Genomic DNA, 11,177 nt, shown 5'->3' with positions numbered 1-11,177 from the left:
GCAGGAGAACTTAAGGTCATCTGTCCACCAGCTGAAGCTCAACAGAAGATGGGTGTTGCAACAGGACAACGACCCAAAGCATAGAAGTAAATCAACAACAGAATGGCTTAAACAGAAGAAAATACGCCTTCTGGAGTGGTCCAGTCAGAGTCCTGACCTCAACCCGATTGAGATGCTGTGGCATGACCTCAAGAAAGCGATTCACACCAGACATCCCAAGAATATTGCTGAACTAAAACAGTTCTGTAAAGAGGAATGGTCAAGAATTACTCCTGACCGTTGTGCACGTCTGATCTGCAACTACAGGAAACGTTTGATGGAAGTTATTGCTGCCAAAGGAGGTTCAACCAGTTATTAAATCCAAGGGTTCACATACTTTTTCCACCTGCACTGTGAATGTTTACATGGTGTGTTCAATAAAAACATGGTAACATTTAATTCTTTGTGTGTTATTAGTTTAACCAGACAGTGATTATCTATTGTTGTGACTTAGATGAAGATCAAATAACATTTTATGACCAATTTGTGCAGAAATCCATATCATTCCAAAGGGTTCACATACTTTTTCTTGCAACTGGATGTATTTTACCTGTATTTGTACTGGCCTTCAGTAAAATTGATATCCATTGACTGTCTAATAAACCTCCAGCCACATAATCACTTGATCTTTTCTGTACGCTGAATGCATAATTTTTGGGGCCTGTAATACATTGGCCTGCAGAAAAATTGACATCCAATGACCGTGTAATCTACCTCCAGCCACATACTTACTTGTTCTTTTCTGTACACTGAATGCATAATTTTTGGGGCCTGTAGTACACTGCCCTGCTGTAAAATTGATATTCAATGACCGTGTAATCTATCTCGAGCCACATACTTGTTCTTTTCTGTATGCTGAATGCATAATTTTTTGGGGCTTGTAGTACACTGGCCTGCTGTAAAATTGATATTCAATGACCGTGTAATCTACCTCCAGCCACATACTTACTTGTTCTTTTCTGTATGCTGAATGCATAATTTTTGGTGCCTGTAGTGCACTGGCCTGCTGTAAAATTGATATCCAATGGCCATGTAATCTACCTCCAGCCACATACTTACTTGTTCTTTTCTGTACGATGAATGCATAATTTTTGGTGCCTGTAGTCCACTGGCCAGCTGTAAAATTGATATCCAATGACCGTGTAATCTACCTCCAGCCACATACTTACTTGTTCTTTTCTGTACGATGAATGCATAATTTTTGGGGCCTGTTGTCCACTGGCTTGGTGTAAAATTGATATCTAATGACTGTGTGATCTACCTCCAGCCACATACTTACTTGTTCTTTTCTGTACGCTGAATGCATAATTTTTGGGGCCTGTAGTCCAATGGCCTGCTGTAAGATTGATATCCAATGACCGTGTAATCTACCTCCAGCCACATACTTACTTGTTCTTTTCTGTACGCTGAATGAATAATTGTTGGGGCCTCGAAGGAATTCAACACCAGTGATGACCACGTGTTATCGAATTTCAACTATTATCATTAGGTTTTTTTCAAGAGGGGGGATTTTGTTTAATCATTTAATCCAATTGTATATTTTTAGTTCTTTTAAACATATGTTTTTGATCTGTATTTGTACTGGCCTGCAGTAAAATTGATATCCAGTGACTGTGTAATATACCTCCGGCCACATAATCACTTGATCTGTTCTGTCCGGTGAATGCCTAATGTTTGGGGCCTGTAGTTCAGTGGCCTACACTAACATTTTTATCCATTGACCGCATAATGTACCTCGAGCCACATAATCAGAATTTCTTTTATGTCAGGTGAATGACTAATTTTTAAGGCCGTATTCCCGTGGACTAAAATATAATTTTTCCAGGCTCCAACAGGGCAAATTTCAGAGAATTTCCCTTTAAGATGCATAAAAATGTCCCCTGATTAAGATACATATTTTTTGTTGGAATTTTTGTCATTGATCCCCCTCTAGTATCTCACTGTCCATGTTGTGGGACTATTTGTGCACTTCTACTAATTATTTTGTGACTGAAAATATGAGCTGAAGGTTTTTCAGGTTCGCCTGCCATTAAAGTGAATGGGGCCCGCCAAGAAATTGTGGTTTGCGAACATTTGATTGTGTTTGCGAACCGTCCCGGCCGATGTTCGTCCATCACTAAAGATAACCGTTTTTTGCACCAAGGGCTCGCCTGGTATTAATACTCCTTGCATCCTAAGCTTGAATCATACCCCTTGACGAACTAGTGTGTTCTTTAAAAGCAACAACGTTGAGCTTGCTCGGATTCCCACTTCTAAAGGCATCCAAGTTGAATTATGCTGCCCTTAGTAGAATGCTTCCGGAGAAACACCTTTGTCCGTGACATGAAGCACGCTGCTCTGGTAAAGGTCAGGTGCAACGCTCTTGTGCAGATAACGATGGCAAGGGAATTTGAAAGTTCAGCTGTAAGGAATCACGTGGGATTTGAAGACAGAATCTCCCACACCTAAAGAAAGAACCACACCACTACACCAACAAGACTACTCTCGGTTAGCGTCTTGAAGAGGATACAATTTTTATGGCTTTTGTAAAGTAGCAAATGCCACAAGAGGCAGGCTTAAAACTATAAAATGGGTAATAGGTGAGCAAAGGAAGAAAGCTAGGCTTCCGGAACAGAAAAGTTAAGGGCTTGTCCGGGATTTGAACCCGGGACCTCTTGCACCCAAAGCGAGAATCATACCCCTAGACCTACGAGCCAATGACATGGGCTTGTGCTTTCTTTATCGCTCTGAGTTTCGTCACTCGAACTTCACTGAGGTAGAGAGCTTGCCTGGTACATACAACGGCAACTACGTAAGAGAAGCGATACAGGATTAACTCTAAGGGGAGTTTTTAAAAGAGCAGCTTTGTCCAGCACTTCAGGTCCAGACCGCTTGCACCCTAAGCCAGCATCACCCCCCAAGACCAATGAGCTAAACTGTGGAAACCGGAAGAAAACTGCTTTCGTCTTCAGGGCTGGTCGGGGAGTTGAATTAAGATACCCCGCCACAGGGGTATTTCTCGAGAAACACCTCTGTCAGTAATGTGAAGGAAGCTTCTCTGGTAAAGACAATTACCAATGCTTTTCTACAGATAATGATTGCAAGGGAACACAAAATTGCACTTTTTAGTGCTCATGCAGGATATGAATCTGGGACCGCTCACACCGAAAGTAAAAAAATCGCACCTCTAGAGCAACGACCCTACTTTCCCTCACTTTCTCCAGGCGGGTAAGATTTTCTCTCTTTTGTAAACCTCCAAATTCCACAGAGTGTCGGCTTATTATGGAAAAAAGTGGCCTGATAAAACTGTGGTTCTAATGTAGTGGTACAGCCTGAGGCAGCAACCAGTGGCCCGGATCCTCTTTTCTGCAAGTCAAGGCTCCACCACCCCAGCAGAAGGGAGCTGTGTTTCCTTCCCATCCTCTACTGGTCCTAATGCTTCTGCTCCTCCTCCTACTCCCCATCAGTCATTTCATCAGCAATCAATCTCAGAGGCGATTGCAAATAGACAACAGTATGCGTGCACTCATCCAATGGCGCATAAGCTGAATGTGCTCCTCGCCAAGTTGCTGGTACTACAGTCCATCCCTTTCCATGTGGTGCACTCTGCACCTTTCAGAGAACTGATGGCTTGTGCCAAGCCAAGGTGAAGAGTCCCAAGCCATCATTACTTCTCAAAAAAAAGCAGTACCAGCCCTGCACACGCATGTTGAACAGAAGGTGGGCCAGTTCTTGAGCCTGTCGGTGTCTGCTAAAGTTCCTGGCAGTGCCGACGTGTGGAGCTGTAAGTGCAGTCAAGGGCAACTTAAGATCATAACCATGGTCACCGACAACGGGAAGAACATTGTGTCGGCGCTGCGTCAAGGAGGGCTGAGCCATGCGCCCTGCATGGCACACGTGTTTAATATGGTTGTAAAGTGGTTCCTAAAGTCTTCCACCTATCTGAAAAACATCCTGAAAATGGCCAAGAAACTGTGCATGCACTTCAGGCACTCTTACACTGCGAAGCACACCCTTCTTGAGCTACAAAGGCTGATTGGCATTCCCCAACAACGCCTCATATGCAACATTTCCACCCATTGAAACTCCACCCTTCACATGTTGGACTGACTATATGAGCATAGGAAGGCCATAAACTATTTCTTGATGATGCAGGCAGTATCACGGCCGGCGTGGCTATCACATACGTGACACAGAGGGAGGGAACGAGGAAGGCCCTGCCCAAGTGAGAGGGAAGATGGTGACCTCTGACTCACCTGGCGGCTGGCACCTGGCTGCCCTGACGTCCCTAGACGGGTTCCTCACCTGTACGCCGATCACGTGCCTAAAGCCCTGGCTTTCCCTGAGCTGAGCCCTAGGTAGTGAACAGGGCGATGGGAACACTAGTCCGCACCACTAACTCTAAGGGAAAACACCAAGGGGAGGACAGACAACACAGACTCAACATATATTCCCAGGTGGGCGACAACAGGAGACAACAATAAGCCAAACAGGGATCCGGAGGGTAGCACACAGGAACAACAACCAGGATTAACCACTCCAGTGGGTCAGTATAGATGTCCAGGCAGGAAGCTCTATAACTGGCAACTAGAGAAGTGTGAGGGGAGAATATAAGGAGGTAGGGAGTGGCAGACACGAAACAGCTGAGGAGGAGAAGCTACGGATCCCTGAGAGAGACAAAAAGGATAGCAAGGCAAACACAGAAAACAATAACTAAGAAACACCATGATCTTTAGCTATAGAGCGCGCAGCCACCCGCTGCGACTTCCTGACCCCGGGTATAACGGAGTCAGACGTGGCTCTTGATACCCTCGTGACAGTACCCCCCCTTTCACGAGGGGCCTCCGGACACTCAGGACCAGGTCTCTCCGGATGAGAGGCATGGAAAGTCTGAATTAACCTGTTGGCGTTTACCTCTGACGCTGGAACCCACATTCTTTCCTCGGGACCGTAACCCCTCCAATGCACAAGATACTGAAGAGAGCGGCGGACCCGACGAGAATCAACAATTCTGGCTATTTGAAACTCCAGATTACCATCCACAATAACAGGAGGAGGTGGCAGCGGCGATGGAACATACTTCTTGAGTAACGATTTATGGAAGACGTTATGGATCTTAAAAGTCTGAGGTAGCTCCAGGCGAAAAGCCACAGGGTTAATGACGGTTACTATTTTATAGGGACCAATGAACCTAGGACCCAGTTTCCAAGAAGGAACCTTCAACTTAATATTCCTAGTAGACAACCACACATAGTCATTCACTCCTAGGTCCGGACCTGGCGACCGTTTCTTATCGGCCATGCATTTATATTTACCACTCATCTTTTTCAAGTTAACTTGCACCTTCTGCCATACCGATGAAAGAGATGAAGAAAACCTTTCCTCTTCGGGAACCCCAGAAGACCCCCCCTCTTTGAAAGTACAAAATTGGGGATGAAAACCGTATGCACCAAGGAATGGTGACTTGCCGGTGGACTCCCGATAATGATTATTTATGGCAAACTCAGCTAACGGTAAGTATGATGACCACAACTCTTGGTTTTCAGACACAAAACACCTTAAATATGTTTCTAGGTTTTGGTTGGTACGCTCAGTCTGTCCATTCGACTGAGGATGGAAAGCTGAGGAAAAGGACAAGTGAACCCCCAAACGGGAACAAAAAGCTTTCCAAAACTTAGAAATAAACTGGGTTCCCCGATCCGAAACCACATCGGAAGGGACCCCGTGAAGCTTCACGATTTCACTGATAAACACCTGAGCGAGAGTTTTAGCATTAGGAAGTGCGGGTAGCGCAATAAAGTGTACCATTTTGCTAAACCTGTCTACTACTACCAAGATAACTGTTTTACCCGCCGACAACGGTAAGTCAGTGATGAAATCCATAGACAGATGTGTCCATGGCCTATTGGGAATGAAAAGTGGCAATAAAGACCCTGCTGGACGTGTATGAGAGACTTTCGCGCGTGCACAAGTAGAACAAGTAGACACGAAATCCATTACATCCTGACGCAACCTTGGCCACCAAAAACGACGAGATAAAAGCTCCAAGGTTGCTTTACTACCCGGGTGTCCAGCAAGTGCCGAATTATGATGTTCTTTTAATAATTCAAGACGCAGGTTTAACGGTACAAACAATTTCTCTGAGGGGCAAGAGGCCGGGGCGTCCCCCTGAGCCTCTAACACCTTTCCCTCTAGAACAGAGTGTACAGCAGAGACAACCACTCCTCTTTGTAAAATAGGTACCGGATCACAAACATTACCCCCTCCAGGGAAACTACGAGATAATGCGTCTGCCTTGGTATTTTTTGCCCCAGGACGATAGGTGATTACAAAGTTAAATCTGGTAAAGAATAGCGACCACCTAGCTTGTCTAGGGGTGAGACGTTTAGCCGATTCTAGGTACAGAAGGTTCTTGTGATCCGTAATCACCGTGACGGGGTGGACTGCTCCCTCTAAGAAGTGACGCCACTCTTCAAGCGCCAGTTTAATCGCCAACAGTTCCCTATTTCCAATATCATAATTCTGCTCTGCAGAAGATAATTTTTTGGAAAAGAAAGCGCAAGGACGCCATTTGCCAGGAGACGGACCCTGAGACAATACAGCTCCCACTCCCACCTCTGACGCATCTACCTCGACAATAAAAGGCTGGGAGACATCAGGTTGAATTAGAACAGGTGCCGAGGTAAACCTCTCCTTTAGAGAGGAAAATGCATCTTTAGCGGCGTCAGACCATTTGGAAAAATCCGTCCCCTTCCTAGTCATGTCGGTAAGGGGTTTAACGATCACTGAATAATTTTTAATGAACTTTCTATAGAAATTAGCGAAACCCAAAAACCGTTGTAGGGCTTTAAGGTTCTCAGGAAGATCCCAATCTAAAATTGCTTGGACCTTCCCAGGATCCATGCGGAAACCTGAAGCAGATAATAGATATCCCAGGAACTGTAATTCCTGAACAGCGAAGACACATTTTTCAATTTTCGCATATAATTTATTCGTCCGTAGGACCTGCAGTACTTGCCTGACATGCACCTCATGTGTTTTCAGATCAGCCGAATAAATTAAGATATCATCTAGGTATATGACTACAAACCTGCCGATGAGATGACTAAAAATATCATTAACGAAATGTTGGAAGACAGCAGGGGCATTGGTCAGACCGAAAGGCATAACAAGATTTTCATAATGCCCCTCAGGGGTGTTAAAAGCTGTCTTCCACTCATCCCCTTCCCTGATACGAATCAGATTGTAGGCCCCCCTAAGATCAAGTTTGGAGAACCACTTAGCACCCGCAATCTGATTAAAAAGGTCAGGAATGAGAGGAAGAGGGTATGGGTCACGGATGGTTATCTGGTTTAACTCACGGAAATCTAAGCAAGGACTCAGGCCCCCATCTTTCTTTTTAACAAAGAAAAACCCTGCAGCCACGGGTGAAGAAGAGGGTCTGATGTGTCCCTTAGCCAGACTCTCGGAGATATAATCTTTCATGGCTTGTCTCTCGGGACCCGAAAGATTATACAACCTGGACTTGGGTAGTTTTGCCCCGGGAATCAGGTTAACCGGGCAATCATAAGGACGATGAGGTGGTAGTTTCTGACAACCCTTTTCAGAAAAAACGTCCTCAAAGTCCGAAATAAATGTAGGTAGGGAAGCTATGGAGGCGATTAAGCAATTGTTATTTAAGCAATTCTCTCTGCAATGCTCACTCCACTCCAATATCTCCCTGGCCTGCCAATCCACCACTGGATTGTGCGCTACCAACCAGGGAAGACCCAATACCACTGGAGAGGGAAGGCCCTCCAGAACGTAACATGAAAGACACTCATTATGGTGGTCCCCTACCCGAAGGTGTAAATTACGAACAATGTGGGTGAGGTTTCTCTGAGACAGAGGAGCAGAATCTATAGCGAATACGGGAATAGGTCTCTGCAGCGTACAGAGAGACAAACCCATAGTGCGGGCAAAATGGGCATCAATCAAGTTTACCCCTGCTCCACTGTCTAGAAAAACAGAAATAGACTCCGTCTTAACACCAAAAACAATGACCGCTGGTAACACAAATTGAGATGTTCGTATGGAGGAAACGTATACCCCCCGGCTGACATCCTCCGCACAGCCCGGGGTTAGTAGTTTTCCGACGGTCTTTTGTTTTTGAGAAAGGAGGGACAGACATTAATGAAATGACTCCTCCCCCCACAGAAAAAACAAGCCCCCCCCCTACGGCGAATCTCGGGAGGACGGACCTGACGAGAAGTTCCGCCTAGCTGCATAGGCTCATCTAAGTCAGTACAGGCTGACTGTTGCTTGGGAGAGGTAACCAATTGCTCCGGAATTTTCGATCTCTCCCTAAGACGTCTATCTATTCTGATAGAGAGGGACATAACAGCATCAAGGGAAAGGGGGGTCTCATACAGCGCCAGTGCATCCTTAGCCCTTTCAGATAACCCAGAGCAGAACTGACTCCTGAGAGCCGGGTCGTTCCACTGAGTATCCGTAGCCCACCTACGGAACTCTGAGCAATATTCCTCTGCTGACCGATCTCCCTGTAGGAGTCTCCGTAACTTTGCCTCAGCCAGGGCGACTCGGTCAGGGTCATCATATATGAGACCCAAAGCCCCAAAAAATCCCTCCACTGACCGAAGAGCCTGAGAACCAGGGGGTAACGAGAACGCCCAGGATTGCAGATCCCCCTGAAGCAGGGAAATGACAATCCCAACCCGCTGTTCTTCATGACCTGAGGAGTAAGGGCGCAACTTAAAATATAATTTGCAGGCCTCACGGAACGTTGCAAATTTGTCCCTTCCCCCAGAAAATCTGTCGGGAAGAGCAACCTTGGGTTCAGTGACAACCTGGTTACCCATAGCAACCGCTGGCGGTGCGGTCTGCTGCATTTGCTGCTGTTGTTGGAGAACAGACGCCTTCAATCCTGCCACCTCCAAAGACAGGCTTTGAAGCTGTTCTGCCAAGGCATCAATAGGATCCATATTGGATTCTAAGTAGAGAAAAAAAAAACAACAAATAAAAAATTATATAATTTTTTTTTTTTCTCAAAAAGTAATGGCCAGTTATAATATCACGGTCGGCGTGGCTATCACATACGTGACACAGAGGGAGGGAACGAGGAAGGCCCTGCCCAAGTGAGAGGGAAGATGGTGACCCCTGACTCACCTGGCGGCTGGCACCTGGCTGCCCTGACGTCCCTAGACGGGTTCCTCACCCGTACGCCGATCACGTGCCTAAAGCCCTGGCTTTCCCTGAGCTGAGCCCTAGGTAGTGAACAGGGCGATGGGAACACTAGTCCGCACCACTAACTCTAAGGGAAAACACCAAGGGGAGGACAGACAACACAGACTCAACATATATTCCCAGGTGGGCGACAACAGGAGACAACAATAAGCCAAACAGGGATCTGGAGGGTAGCACACAGGAACAACAACCAGGATTAACCACTCCAGTGGGTCAGTATAGATGTCCAGGCAGGAAGCTCTATAACTGGCAACTAGAGAAGTGTGAGGGGAGAATATAAGGAGGTAGGGAGTGGCAGACAAGAAACAGCTGAGGAGGAGAAGCTACGGATCCCTGAGAGAGACAAAAAGGATAGCAAGGCAAACACAGAAAACAATAACTAAGAAACACCATGATCTTTAGCTATAGAGCGCGCAGCCACCCGCTGCGACTTCCTGACCCCGGGTATAACGGAGTCAGAAGTGGCTCTTGATACCCTCGTGACAGGCAGACAGGAGTACTCCCCTGTGTAACTTTGACTCCTTGTGCTGTTGCCACCTCACCACTCTGTCACTGGGCCACTGTGTTGACTCCTCATTCTGTTGCCACCTTACCACTCTGTCACTGGTCTGCTATTGTCCCTGTTTGGCCTTCTTGACATCACCATTTATTTTACCTTTCTTCTGATCTGTCATCTCTGTTTTGGATCCAATCCTGGTTTTTTTGGCCTTAGCAATACTGATGGATTTCTGAGCAAATGCTGACCGTGTGAGGGGGCATGCCCAAAAGGCAGGATTCATTTTTTTGGGGTTGTTCTTATGACAGATGAGAAGAAGGGCAAAATAAACAGTGACGTCAACATAAACTTACTCCTGACACCCTCTCTACTCTGTCAGGGGGACACTACTTGTCTCAGCATGTAACAAAACAGGTTCTGTAGAAATCTATGTAGAATCAGCTGAAGATGGTGTAAAAGGAGTGCACTCTTTCACTCTATAGTAGAATCTTGGGCCACTGCACGGTTCTTTATACCTGATGCTAACATTGACCTGTAAGGCTCAGTTTACACTTCAGTTTAGGCCCTGTAACTGACCAAATAAGTGAAGTGTGCAGTGATTCTAAGAGTGATGTCTGTCATCTGCATGTACTACTGACTCCCAGTACTGTTTCACTAGCACAGCGGACTCCCTAGGCTTGTTTCTGCAATGCACAGTGTTCTACACCACTATACAGGCTCTCAGCAGCTGTTTTTTAACACAATTCATCACAAATAAATTCGGATCGAATCAAATCTTTTTGGGAAATTAGGCGAAAGCTTCGAATCTAATTCTTGAGAAACTTGCTCATCTCTACTGGACACCCATTAATGTCAAATCGAATATCAACATAACCATTTTATAGATACTTTAGCATTTTTACTTTTCTTCTCAGAGAAAATATATTTATACTGTACATTCTGTATATTTCTAGCTAAGTGTTCTCCATCCACTCATACAGCTTTACCCTTCTCATTCTCCATATTGCTTCCATTAATACACTTTTATCATAAGATGCAATATACTTCTGAGCATAAGAGTGCTCTAATTGTCATATCCCAACTTTTATATAAAACCCTGATTCCATCTTATCGTATATGATATACTGATATGATGATGAAAAAACATTGACAACAAACTCCCTTGTCTCATGGTGAAAGTGTTTTGCAAGTTTATTTAGAAGTGAGGTTACAAAAACGAGTTTAAGAAAATATTAGGGAAGAATTAAAAAAGAATTTAAAAGAACATGGCTCCATGAGATCCCTGTAGGATGGAAGTGAGCATATGTCTGATTACAGAAGTACAATCATGATGTATAATAAAAATTTCTGGCCAATTGCTACCAGAATAAATTATAGGCCATTATTTCGCTTGCTGGTCCTAGCTCAACTCCCCGGAAAT

Source organism: Bufo bufo, chromosome 6 (assembly GCF_905171765.1).
Source record: "Bufo bufo chromosome 6, aBufBuf1.1, whole genome shotgun sequence".
NCBI lineage: Eukaryota > Metazoa > Chordata > Amphibia > Anura > Bufonidae > Bufo > Bufo bufo.
Note: the sequence above shows the minus strand (reverse complement) of the source record.